Raw genomic sequence first — 11751 nt, forward strand, 5'->3', positions numbered from 1 at the left:
GATTTAACAGTATTTCTGGAGTATAATGTGTGAACAGGTATCTTCGGACTCAGGTCGGCATCACAGCAGACCAGAATAATACGAAGGTCGGTACAGCGCCGAAGGTGTAAGCAGGAAAGCTTCGGCGTGACAGCAGAAAGCGGAACCGACTTAAAGATGAAAAGGCTATTTAGACCTCAACAGATTACTATAGAATTATTATCAAATGTAAAGGGCATGAATGTAATTTTGTATGGGTTGTGTCCCGCGCCTATAAATAGGTGAACAGTACTCTCGTACTGGTCACGCTGACTTGGCATTCGCTTTCTGCGTCACGATTGTACCTTCATTTCATTCTGATTAAAGGTACACTTGTAATTCAACGATATTTCTGTTTATACCTAATGATAATATATGATTGTCCATGTTGTCTTTTATATTCTTTATATTTCATTCCTCGTCATTGTCTAATGAATCTAAGAAGGTACGTCCTTCATAACCTTCGTCCGTAAACCATTATATCCTAAGGGAAATAATGCTTCGGAGGACGAAGGACCTTAACGATTAACATTTTCTATGTTGCCTTGTTCTTAACTCATAGCACTTGAGAACAAGTCCCCAACATTGGCGCCCACCTCCGGTGAACTCACTTCCACTCTGAGTTTTTTGAACACCTTCGGCGATCATAAACCTTCGTTATGGCGCCGAAGAAGGCTTCAGCGACTGGGGCTGCAGCTCTGCAACCTCTGGACCACAATCAGGAGACAGTATCCTTGCGAGAGGCCCGAAGCCAGAAAAGGAAGGCTGTCAGTCCAACACCACCAGAGGACGAGATAGATCAAGAAATCAGAGATATGGAGATGCTTCATCAACAAGTACAGAGGAAGAAGGAAAAGATGGCCAGGCTAGCTGAACTGCAGAGGCAGATAGACGAAGCCTCTGAAGAAGTTCGTCATCTTGTCCAGGATGAGCAGCACCGAAGGCCTCAACATCAAGATCTTCATCAGGAGGGTTTCCCTAACGAAGATGACTGGTATGACAATTTCCATCATGGGAATTTTGTTTTTGATGACGCTTCTCCTCTGTCCGCTGAGCTGCAGGCTACACCGTGGCCTCCGTCTTACAAGCCGCCCCAGCTTCCTATATTCGATGGTCACTCAGACCCGAAGCAGTTTTTGATGAGCTACGAAGCAACAGTATCTTCGTATGGTGGCAATGCTTCAGTCATGGCCAAATCTTTCGTTATGGCTGTCAGGAGTGTGGCTCAAACCTGGTATTCCTCCCTTCGACCAGGAACGATCACCTCATGGCAGAAGCTGAAGGACTTGTTGTTAACTAGCTTCCAAGGATTTCAAACGAAGCCGGTCACTGCTCAGGCTCTGTTCCAGTGCACCCAAGATCACGAAGAATACCTTCAGGCATATGTCCGAAGGTTCTTGCGTTTGAGGGCACAGGCACCAACGGTGCCTAATGAAATTGTCATTGAGGCCATGATCAAGGGGCTTCGGCCAGGACCGTCAGCTCAGTACTTCGCTCGGAAGCCTCCTCAAACTTTGGAGAAGCTGCTCCAGAAGATGGACGAGTACATTTGAGCCGACAATGATTTTCGCCAAAGAAGGGAAGAAGCTTTCAGGTTTTCTGAAATGACCAGGGGCTTCGGAGGGAGGTTTTACCCGAGGCACGTGAGATCAATTCATAACTCTACACAAAATGATGATAAAGGCAGCCAACAACAAAGGCCACAATGTTCCTCACAGGCTTCGGGACAACACCAAAGCTCCTTCAGACCACCAGCTCCAAGAGGCAGAGGCGCCAGGGGTTTTGGAGGAAGATTTGGCGATCAACCGAGAAGAATCTTTTGCTTATTCTGCGGTGAGAACAAAGGCCATACTACCAGGATGTGCCATGTTACCATTCAGAAGCAAAAGGAAATAGCTGAAGCAGCAGCACAACAAGCTCAGCCGAAGCAGGTCATGCATACAACTTCGTATCATTCGCCCTACATTCCAGAATATGTGGGCAATCATCCTGCAGTTTCTGTTGCTTCGGCGAGTCAGCCTCAAGCTTCTTGGCAACAGCCTCCGCCTCCACCTCCGTTGCAACAAGGCCAGCAGCCAGAAGGGAGCCAGTATGCTCCACACCAGAGGGACTTCAGAGAGCAGTCCGAAGCTCGTATAGTCAATAGCACTGTGCCAGAGTCAAAGCACATCTATTGACAAATATCCTACCTTAATAGCAATCTTTTTCATTCAGTTTTATTTTCTGTAATAAAGGACATTGTTTAGGCTTCATGTAATTAGTTTCGTTGATTCCTACAAGGAAAATATATTTTCTTTACAGGCTTATATTGGTGACAAAAAGAGGACCTTCGAACTATCGAAAATTCTTTGAAGCAACAAAAAGTCGTTCTAAGGAACGCAGAGTAAGTTTGCCGAAGTCACAAAAAAGTCGTTCCAAAGGGAGCGCAGTGTAAGTTTTCTGCTCCAAAGTCGTTCCAAAGGGAATGCAGAGCATACAGCGAAAAGTCAACGCTGATACCGCCTAAGTAAAAGGCGAAGTGCGAAAAGTCAACGCGAATATCGCTGAAAGTAAAAGGCGAAGAAGCTCCTAAGGGAGGCTTACAGCGAAAAATAAACGCTGATTCCGCTGAAGTAAAAGGCGAAGAAGCTCCTAAGGGAGGCTTATAAAAGATTGTGTTTTATTGCAGGGATGCGTATGTGTCTTCGGAATAAACATCATCTCACATAACATAACATCATCGCATCATTTCGCATAGCATAAGCATCATACATCATTTTGCACATGGCACAAGAGGTGGACACATTATCAATCTACGGAAGAATGGTTTGATAAAAGAGAAAAATCAGTCACGGAAAGATACATCATTGATCTTCGGAAGGATAGCTTCGGAAAATATTTTTTACGAAGCCTGGATATTATTCATCAGAACATTGGATATTGTTGTGACAATGAAAAATTCTTCTTCACGAAGCATGAAAAGAAGGGAAGGTGTTTTTTCGTCAAAGACTCAAAAGCGGTACGTGTAAAGTTTCATGCATCGTAAAGAATTGACTAACAAAAATAGGTATATTACATTTAAGGTTACAAAATGTTACAGTATATTACATTTCAGAAGTTTTTTACAAAAAAAACTTAATCTTCTCTCAAAACGACTTCGGCAGCCTCGTTCAGGAGCCGATTGACGACTTCGTCCATAATATCTTCAGCCATCTTTTTAATTTCGTCGTCTCCTTTCGGCTGAGGGCCCGAAGACGCGTTAGCAGGATCTGAAGTAAGATAGGATACGGATACAGTGCTATTACAAATCGCAAACAAATCTTAAAGCCTAAGATTACAACACAATAAAACTATCAGTTAATACCTAATTGACCTTCGGCCTCTGCGTTCCTTTCAGCAGCCTCAGCTACTTCTCTAGCATCGTGAATTCCTTTTTCACTTCTTCTAATAATTTCCCCGGCCATTTCTCGGCCACCATTATCCCAAATATCGGTAAAAAATTTTCCACCAATTATACTAGCTTCGGCCGAAGGATCTCTTGCATCTTCAAAATACAAAGCAGCTTCGGATTGAGCTAAAATTTTTACATGTTCGCAGCCTTTCTTCTCTAAGATGGTGGCAAGTCCTCTGGCGCCAGAGAAGGCACATATATCTCCACGGCTATTTAAAATTTCTTCGAAGGCTTCAGCTTCGTGGTCGATCCACTCGATGGGACCTTCGGGATTGACTCTCGTAAAGTTTTCCTCGCTTGAAAATGCGCCGACCTTGGCGAAGCTAGCCTTCAGCTTTTTAACACATTCTATAGATTTGTTATAACATCGCTTTTTGGACGAACGAAGCTCTTCAACAGTTATTTCTAGGTGATCGGCCCATTGGTCGCTGAGTTCTCGTTTTGTTTCTTCAAGTATGCGTTCTTCCTTGGCTCTGGCCAGTTGTTTCCGAAGATCTTCAATTTCCCGCTTCTGAGCTTCAGCTTGACCTTTAAAAGCAGCTTCGTCTTCCTTTATTTTATTTATCAATGAGTGTAATATTTTATCTTTTTCAAGACCTTCGTTCCTCAGTTCAATAACTTCGGAACGAAGGTTGCTCAGGGCTATAGAACACCCTTCGTCTTCAACATCCTTCTGTGCCCTAAGGGCATTGCTAAGTATCAAGCCCTGCAAAGAGAAATATGTGTGCGTCAATAGGTTTAAATAAACGAAAAATTTTGGACTCAACAAAAGATACAAGGATTTCATTGGTCGTACCTTTAAGCTATTGTAAGCTAGACTGTCGGCCAGATCGTTCTTCGACAGCACCGAGAGCCCGTCTTCTAAAGTTGGGAAATCGAAGCTCCTGCTCATCTCCTGGCAGACAGAAATTTCCTTGCTGTCGGGGAGACAATACAAGAAGTCTTCTTCTCCACTGCCATTGAATATTAATGCCCCCTTTGGATATTTCAGTTTTTGGGCGTAGTGCTACGCCTCTTGCTTTTCTTTTTCTGATAGTTTTTTCCCCGAAGCATGACGAACAACATAATCACGAACTTTGGGGGATGCTTCGGGGGCAATGACATCGGCTTCTTCAACAAAAGTTGGCTTTGTTATCTTTTCTGCCTCACTTTCCAAATATCTTATCTTTGCAGGCTCTGAGGGCCCAGCTTCGGCTTCAGTCTCTTGCCCGGGAGCTTTAGAACCAGAAATTTCAGTTGTTGTTTCAGAAATGACAGCAACCCTCTTCGGAGGTGTGCTTGAAGATTTGATCGTTTCCAATACATCTAGCACATTAGCCATTCTCTTTCTTTTTGGAGTCACTGCTGGCACTTTTTGATTTTTTACTGTCTCAATGCTTGCTGCAGGACTCAAAACTTCTGATGTTTTGGATCCCTCAGTTGCTTCTTTTACCTCTTTCATTTTTTCTGTGGATGGCGCTTCGGCCTTCTCTTTCGTTTCTGATAACAGAATCTTTGTTTGTTCCAATTCTATCTTTGTTGGCACTTCGGCCGTTTCTGCAACTTCTGGCAGCATGGTTGGCTTGGCTGGTTTTTCGGCTTCGGTGGCCGAAGAAGTTTCTCCGGTAAACTCAGGCACCGAAGCTAGTTCAATATAGCGCGGCCGATGTGTAAGGACCTTTAATTTCTTTCTTTTTGGTTCTGGCTCGCTAGGAGCAGTTGCAGCTTCTTCTTTTGCAGAGGCTGTGTTTTTTCTCTTCTGTCTTCGAATGGGATAGCAATAGTCAGGGTAGACAAACCCGATTGCATCAAATACCCGATTCAGCCTCTTCTTTTTTCGGCCTCCGAAGGCTGCTGACATTGCAGTATCTTCGGCCTTCGAGTAAGCCCCAAGCAGTTCATCACTTAAATTTTCAATACTTTTTAACCAGTCATCATCTGGTTCAACGAATTTATCTCCAAATTTAAAAGTGTACTTCAACCTGATAAGTCCACCTTCGTCGGCCTCTTTTACTGTTTCTTGTGGCATTTCCCATTTCTCCGCAAGTGGCCATACCCTGAAGGCAATATGCTCTTGTACTAAGTCTCTCGTTCCAATGAAAGAGCAGACTGCGCCGAAGGCCCTCTGGCATTCTTCGGCAGCTTCATTCATTTCAACCTTCGGCCTCCGAAGGCCGAAGCTTTGCCAAATAGGGCGCATGATTATACCTTTGATATCTTCTCGTACTGTCAGATCATTCTTCACATAAAACCATTCTGTCATCCAATCTCCGGGCCATCTCTTCCGGAAGGTTGGCACGGGGCAGCTTGACCCGGACCGGGAAACGAAACTATAGCAGCCAAAATTATTGTGATACTGTTCCTTACCCCAAGGTTTTGTTTCGTATGATAATTCGTGTATATTGCAGAAGCTTTTTGCATCAGGCTGCAGACCTTGGCTTCTTACGGCCCACACGAAGATATTTAGCTTTATGATTGCTTCAGGGGTAAGTTGGTGAAGATAGACTTCGAAGATTTTCAGCACCTCCACGACGAAGCTGCTCAAAGGAAATCGCAGTCCAGCTTTCAAAAAGCTTCGGTACACAACGACTTCATTTTCTTCAGGGTGTGGGCACGTTTTTTCCCCTTCGTCGGCCCTCACAATGGATAAATCCCGGAAATACCTTCCTCTCATGTTGACAAGATGATTCTCTTTGATAGTTGATTTACCATAAACTGAATGGCTTGGTCGCCAGGGACGATCTTCGGAGTCCTCACCACCACTGTCCACATCATAACTGTCACTGTCACCAGTATCTTCAGATAAACCTTCCAGAATCTCCTTGGTGATTTTTTCTGTATTGGTCTTTGACATCGCTATAAGAAACCCCAAGTTTTTCTCTTCGTCCAGGCTCAGCTTCATCTCAGCAGCAGTCTTCTTATCCTCAGACATCTTCGGAGACACTAAAAACTATTTTCAAAGCCGAAGCTTCAAAACTAAAGGCTTAACAAATCTTAGTGCACAAGAGCTAAAAATTGAGTGAGCAGGAGCAATTGGCCAGAGAGCGTGTCAAATGAGTTTGCGGTATGACTGTATTTATACGCCAAGAGCGTTGAAAATTGAAAGACCCCGCTTGTCAGTGAATGTTGCTATTCTAGCAAAGGGAAGGTGTTTTTTCGGACCTTCGGCGTAAAGCCTTCGTCCATGTCGCAATCTAAATTTTTTATTTCAAACAAATTAATATTGTGAGGGGCTACTGTTGGGGACCTTCGGCATCCGAAGGTCCTCAAAAACAGGATTTAACAGTATTTCTGGAGTATAATGTGTGAACAGGTATCTTCGGACTCAGGTCGGCATCACAGCAGACCAGAATAATACGAAGGTCGGTACAGCGCCGAAGGTGTAAGCAGGAAAGCTTCGGCGTGACAGCAGAAAGCGGAACCGACTTAAAGATGAAAAGGCTATTTAGACCTCAACAGATTACTATAGAATTATTATCAAATGTAAAGGGCATGAATGTAATTTTGTATGGGTTGTGTCCCGCGCCTATAAATAGGTGAACAGTACTCTCGTACTGGTCACGCTGACTTGGCATTCGCTTTTTGCGTCACGATTGTACCTTCATTTCATTCTGATTAAAGGTACACTTGTAATTCAACGATATTTCTGTTTATACCTAATGATAATATATGATTGTCCATGTTGTCTTTTATATTCTTTATATTTCATTCCTCGTCATTGTCTAATGAATCTAAGAAGGTACGTCCTTCATAACCTTCGTCCGTAAACCATTATATCCTAAGGGAAATAATGCTTCGGAGGACGAAGGACCTTAATGATTAACATTTTCTATGTTGCCTTGTTCTTAACTCATAGCACTTGAGAACAAGTCCCCAACATCGGACGAAGGTTATGAAGGTCACACCTTCATAATCATAATAAAAGATAAGAGAAATTTATACACAAAAACACGGAAAATAACATGATTACTTTGAACATTATTATTAATTTATTTCTATTTATTTTACTTATTTAAACAACAACAAAATACAAATGTACCTTCGGCTTGAAGGAAAATAGGGGTACAAGCGTGATGCTAATGCCAAGTCAGCGTGAACAGTACGGGAGTACTGTTCATCTATTTATAGGCACGGGACGCAGCCCGTGTAAAATTACATTAATGCCCTTTACTTTTATCAATAACTCTATAGTAATTCTTCGAGGTCTAATTTGGCTTTTCATCTTTAAGTCGGTTTCCCCTTTGTGCTGTCATGCCGAAGCTCTTCTGCACATAGCTTCGTGATCGTTTCATCCTTCGTCATGATCGTCTTCCATTTCAGTCAAGCTTCGTCTTGACCATGCTCTTGTATACCCGCAACCTGATTCCGAAGATACCTGCTCGCATACTTGGAAAACATTGTCAAATCATGTTTTTTGAGGACCTTCGGAAGCCGAAGGCCCCCAACAGTAGCCCCTCGCAATATTAATTTGCTGGAATGATAAATTCATATTGCGACATGGACGAAGGCCTTAAGCCGAAGGTCCGAAAAAACACCTTCTCTTTGCTAGAATAGCAATAGTCTTTGACAAGCGGGACCCTCCAGTTTTGAACGCACTAGGTGTATAAATAAGAGCTCATCACGAGTTTATTTGGCACGCTCTCTTGCCAACTGCTTTTACTCACCCAACTTTTAGCCTGCGCGCAACAACACTTGCTTGGCTTTTAGTTTTTTAAGCTTCGGGTTCGAGAGCACTTTCTCAGCGTTTGCAAGGATGTCTGAAGATAAAAAGGTTGTTGGTGATTCGAAGCTAAGTCTTTCTGAGGAGATGCATCTGGGCTTTCTTCAATCAATGTCGAAGACTAATACAGAGAAGATTACTAAAGAAATTTTGGAGGGTTTATCTTAAGATACCAGCGACAGTGACAGTTATGATGTGGATAGCGGTGGTGAAGACTCCGAAGATCGACCTTGGCGACCAAGCCATGCGGTTTTTGGTAAATCAAGTATTAAAGAAAATCATCTTGTCAATATGAGGGGCAGATATTTCTGGGACTTGTCCGTTGTGAGGGCTGATGAAGGAGAGAAGACTTGTCCGACTCCTGAGGAGAATGAAGTCGTGGTATTCTGAAGCTTCTTGAAAGCTGGACTACGATTTCCCTTAAGCAGTTTTGTTGTAGAAATACTGAAGATATCTGAAATCTACCTTCACCAACTTACCCCCGAAGCAATCATAAGGATGAATATCTTTGTGTGGGCCGTGAGAAGTCAAGGTTTGGAACCTAATGCAAAAAGTTTCTGCAACATACATGAATTGTTGTATGAGACAAAACCCTGGGGTAAAGAACAGTATCACAACAATTTTGGCTGCTACAGCTTCGGCTCCCGGTCTGGGTCAAGCTGCCCCGTGCCTACCTTTCGAAAGAGGTGGCCCGGCTACTGGATGACGGAATGGTTTTACGTGAAGAATGACTTGAAATCACGGGAAGATATAAAAAGGATCATTATGCGTCCCATCTGGCAACGCTTCGGCCTACGGAGGCCGAAGGTGGAAATGAATGAAGCAGCCGAAGAATGCCAGAGAGCCTTTGGTGTTGTTTGCTCTTTTATTGGGACAAGGGATTTGGTCCAAGAACACATTGCCTTCAGAGTATGGCCACTTGTGGAAAAATGGGAAATGCCGAAGGAAACCATTAAAGAAACTGACGAAGGTGGACTAGTCAGGCTGAAATACACATTTAAATACGGAGATAAATTCGTTGAGCCGGATGATAACTGGTTAAAAAGTATTGAGGCCATCAGTGATGAATTGCTTGGCGTATACTCAAAGGCCAAAGATACTGCATTATCAGCGGCCTTCGGAGGCCGAAAGAGGAAGAGGCTCAATCGAGTATTTGATGCAATTGGGTTTGTCTACCCCGACTACCGCTATCCAGCGTGGGGTGAAAAAAGAAAGAATACGTCTTCGGCGAAGGAAACTGCTCCAGCCGCTCCTAGCGAGCCGGCGCCGAAGAGGAGAAGGGTAAAAGTTCTCACACACCGGCCACGCTATATTGAACCGGCAGTGCCTGCATTTGTCGGTGGGACTCCTTCGACCACTGAAGCTAAAGAGACAGCTCCCCTGCCAAATATTGAAGTGCTGGCTGAAGTGCCAGTGACTGAAAAATAGAAGAAACGAGAGCTGAAGAAACAAGGGCTGAAGAAGTAAAGACATCAGAAGTCTTGAGTCCTTCAGCAAAAACTGAGGCAACAAAAAGCCATAAGGGTCCAGCAGTGACCCCTAAAAGAAAAAAGATGGTTAATGTGCTAGATGTTTTAGAGACAATCAAATCTTCAAGCACAACTCCAAAGAAAATTGCTAAAACTTCCGAAGTGCACACAGAAACCTTTGACGCCGAAGCTTCAAAGCCACAGTCTGAAACTGAAGCCGGGCCTTCAGAGCCCGCCAAGGTGAAATCCTTGGAAGCTGAAAAACAGAAATGGCGGAACAAATTTTGAGTGAAGAAACTGGCACTGCTGCCCCCGAAGCATCTTCCAAAATACATGATTATATTATACGACATGCTTCGGGGAAGAAATTATCTGAAGAAGAGATTTTTGAAGCTAATCACTAGGCCCGAGAGCTGAAGTATCCGAAAGGGGCCTTAGTATTCAACGACACAGATGAAGATGACTTCTTATACTGCCTCCCAGACAACAAAGAATTATCTGTCTGTCGGGAGATGGCTAGAAGTATGGGGTTCCCGAAGCTTGAAGCTGGGCTCTGCGCTATGACGAAGGACGATCTTGCGGATAGCCTTGCATATAATAGTCTGAAGGTATGAGAATTGTATATTTGGAAATTTGTAATTTTTGAATCATTCTTTTATTCTTATACTAATTCTTTTTTCATATAGGGTTTAATACTGAGCAATGCTTTGAGAGCGCAAAAGAATGCCGAAGAAGAGAGCTATAATATTGCTTTCAACAACCTACGAACAGAGGTTATTAAGCTGAGAAACGAAGCTTTAGAAAAAGATAAAATTCTGCTTACGCTCGTGGATAAAATAAAGGAAGACGAAGCTACCTCTAAGGCTCAAGCTGAAGCCCAAAAACGCGAAATTGAGGATCTTCGGAAACAGCTGGCCAGAGCTAAAGAAGAACGCATACTTGAAGAAACAAAACGAGAACATAGTGATCAATGGGCAGATCATTTGGAAATAAATGTTGAAGAGCTTCGCGCATCCAAGAGAAGGTGCTATGACAAATCCATGGAGTGTGTTAAAAAGATAAAATCCAGCTTCGCCAGCGTTGGCGCATTCTCTAGCGAAGAAAATTTCACAAGGGGGAATCCGGAAGGCCCGATTGAATGGATCAGCCACGAAGCTGAGGCCTTCGAAGAAATCTTGAATAGCCGCAGAGACATATGTGCTTTTTCAGGCGCCAGGGGAATTGCTACTGTTTTGGAAAGAAAAGGCTGTGATCATGTGAAATCTTTAGCGGAATCCAAAACTGCCTTGTCTTCCGAAGATATAAAAGACCCCTCGGCCGAAGCAAGCCTGGTTGGTGGAAAATTTTTCACCGACATCTGGGACAATGGCGGCCGAGAAATGGCCCAAGAAATCATTCAAAAAAGCGAAAAAGGCATCCATGATGCTAGGAAGGTAGTAGAAGCTGCTGAGAAAAGCGCAGAGCCCGAAGGGCAAATAGGTATTAATTAGTGATAACTGACTCTTCGTTGTAACTTTTTGATTTCGAACTTGTTCATGGTTTGTAATAGTAATATATCCATATCTTCTCTTCCCTCAGAACCTGCTGAGCTATCACCAGGCCCCCTCACGAAGGGGGATGACGAAATTAAACAAATGGCCGAAGCTATCATGGATAGAGTTGTTGATCAGCTTCTAAATGAAGCTACAGAAGTAGTCTTAAAGGAAGATTAAATGCTGTTGTAAAAACATTTAGATTGTAATGCTTGCTGGGTATCATGTGTAATATTGTGTAACTTTGGATATAGCATTTTAGCTGTTTATAATTCTATTTTTGACGATGCATGAAACATCATATACGTACCGTTTTTGAGCCTTCAGCGAAAAAACACCTTCCCTTCTTTTCATGCTTCGTAAAAATCAATGATCAATCCTTGTAAAATCAATAATCAATAGGTCCTTCCATTTCAGAGTTTGACGATGGTATAACTTTTCAACGGCTATTTTTTGTGCATTGTCACTATTTCTTCAAAACAATCTTCGAATACCAATATCGAGACCCCCCTTCTTGCGTTGTTGATGCACTATGATGTATGATGTTATGCTATGCAAATGATGTAATGATGTAATGCTGTGCAAAATGATATTTCCCGAAGG

The sequence above is a fragment of the Zea mays genome, chromosome 2 (genome assembly GCF_902167145.1).
Source record: "Zea mays cultivar B73 chromosome 2, Zm-B73-REFERENCE-NAM-5.0, whole genome shotgun sequence".
Classification (NCBI taxonomy): domain Eukaryota; kingdom Viridiplantae; phylum Streptophyta; class Magnoliopsida; order Poales; family Poaceae; genus Zea; species Zea mays.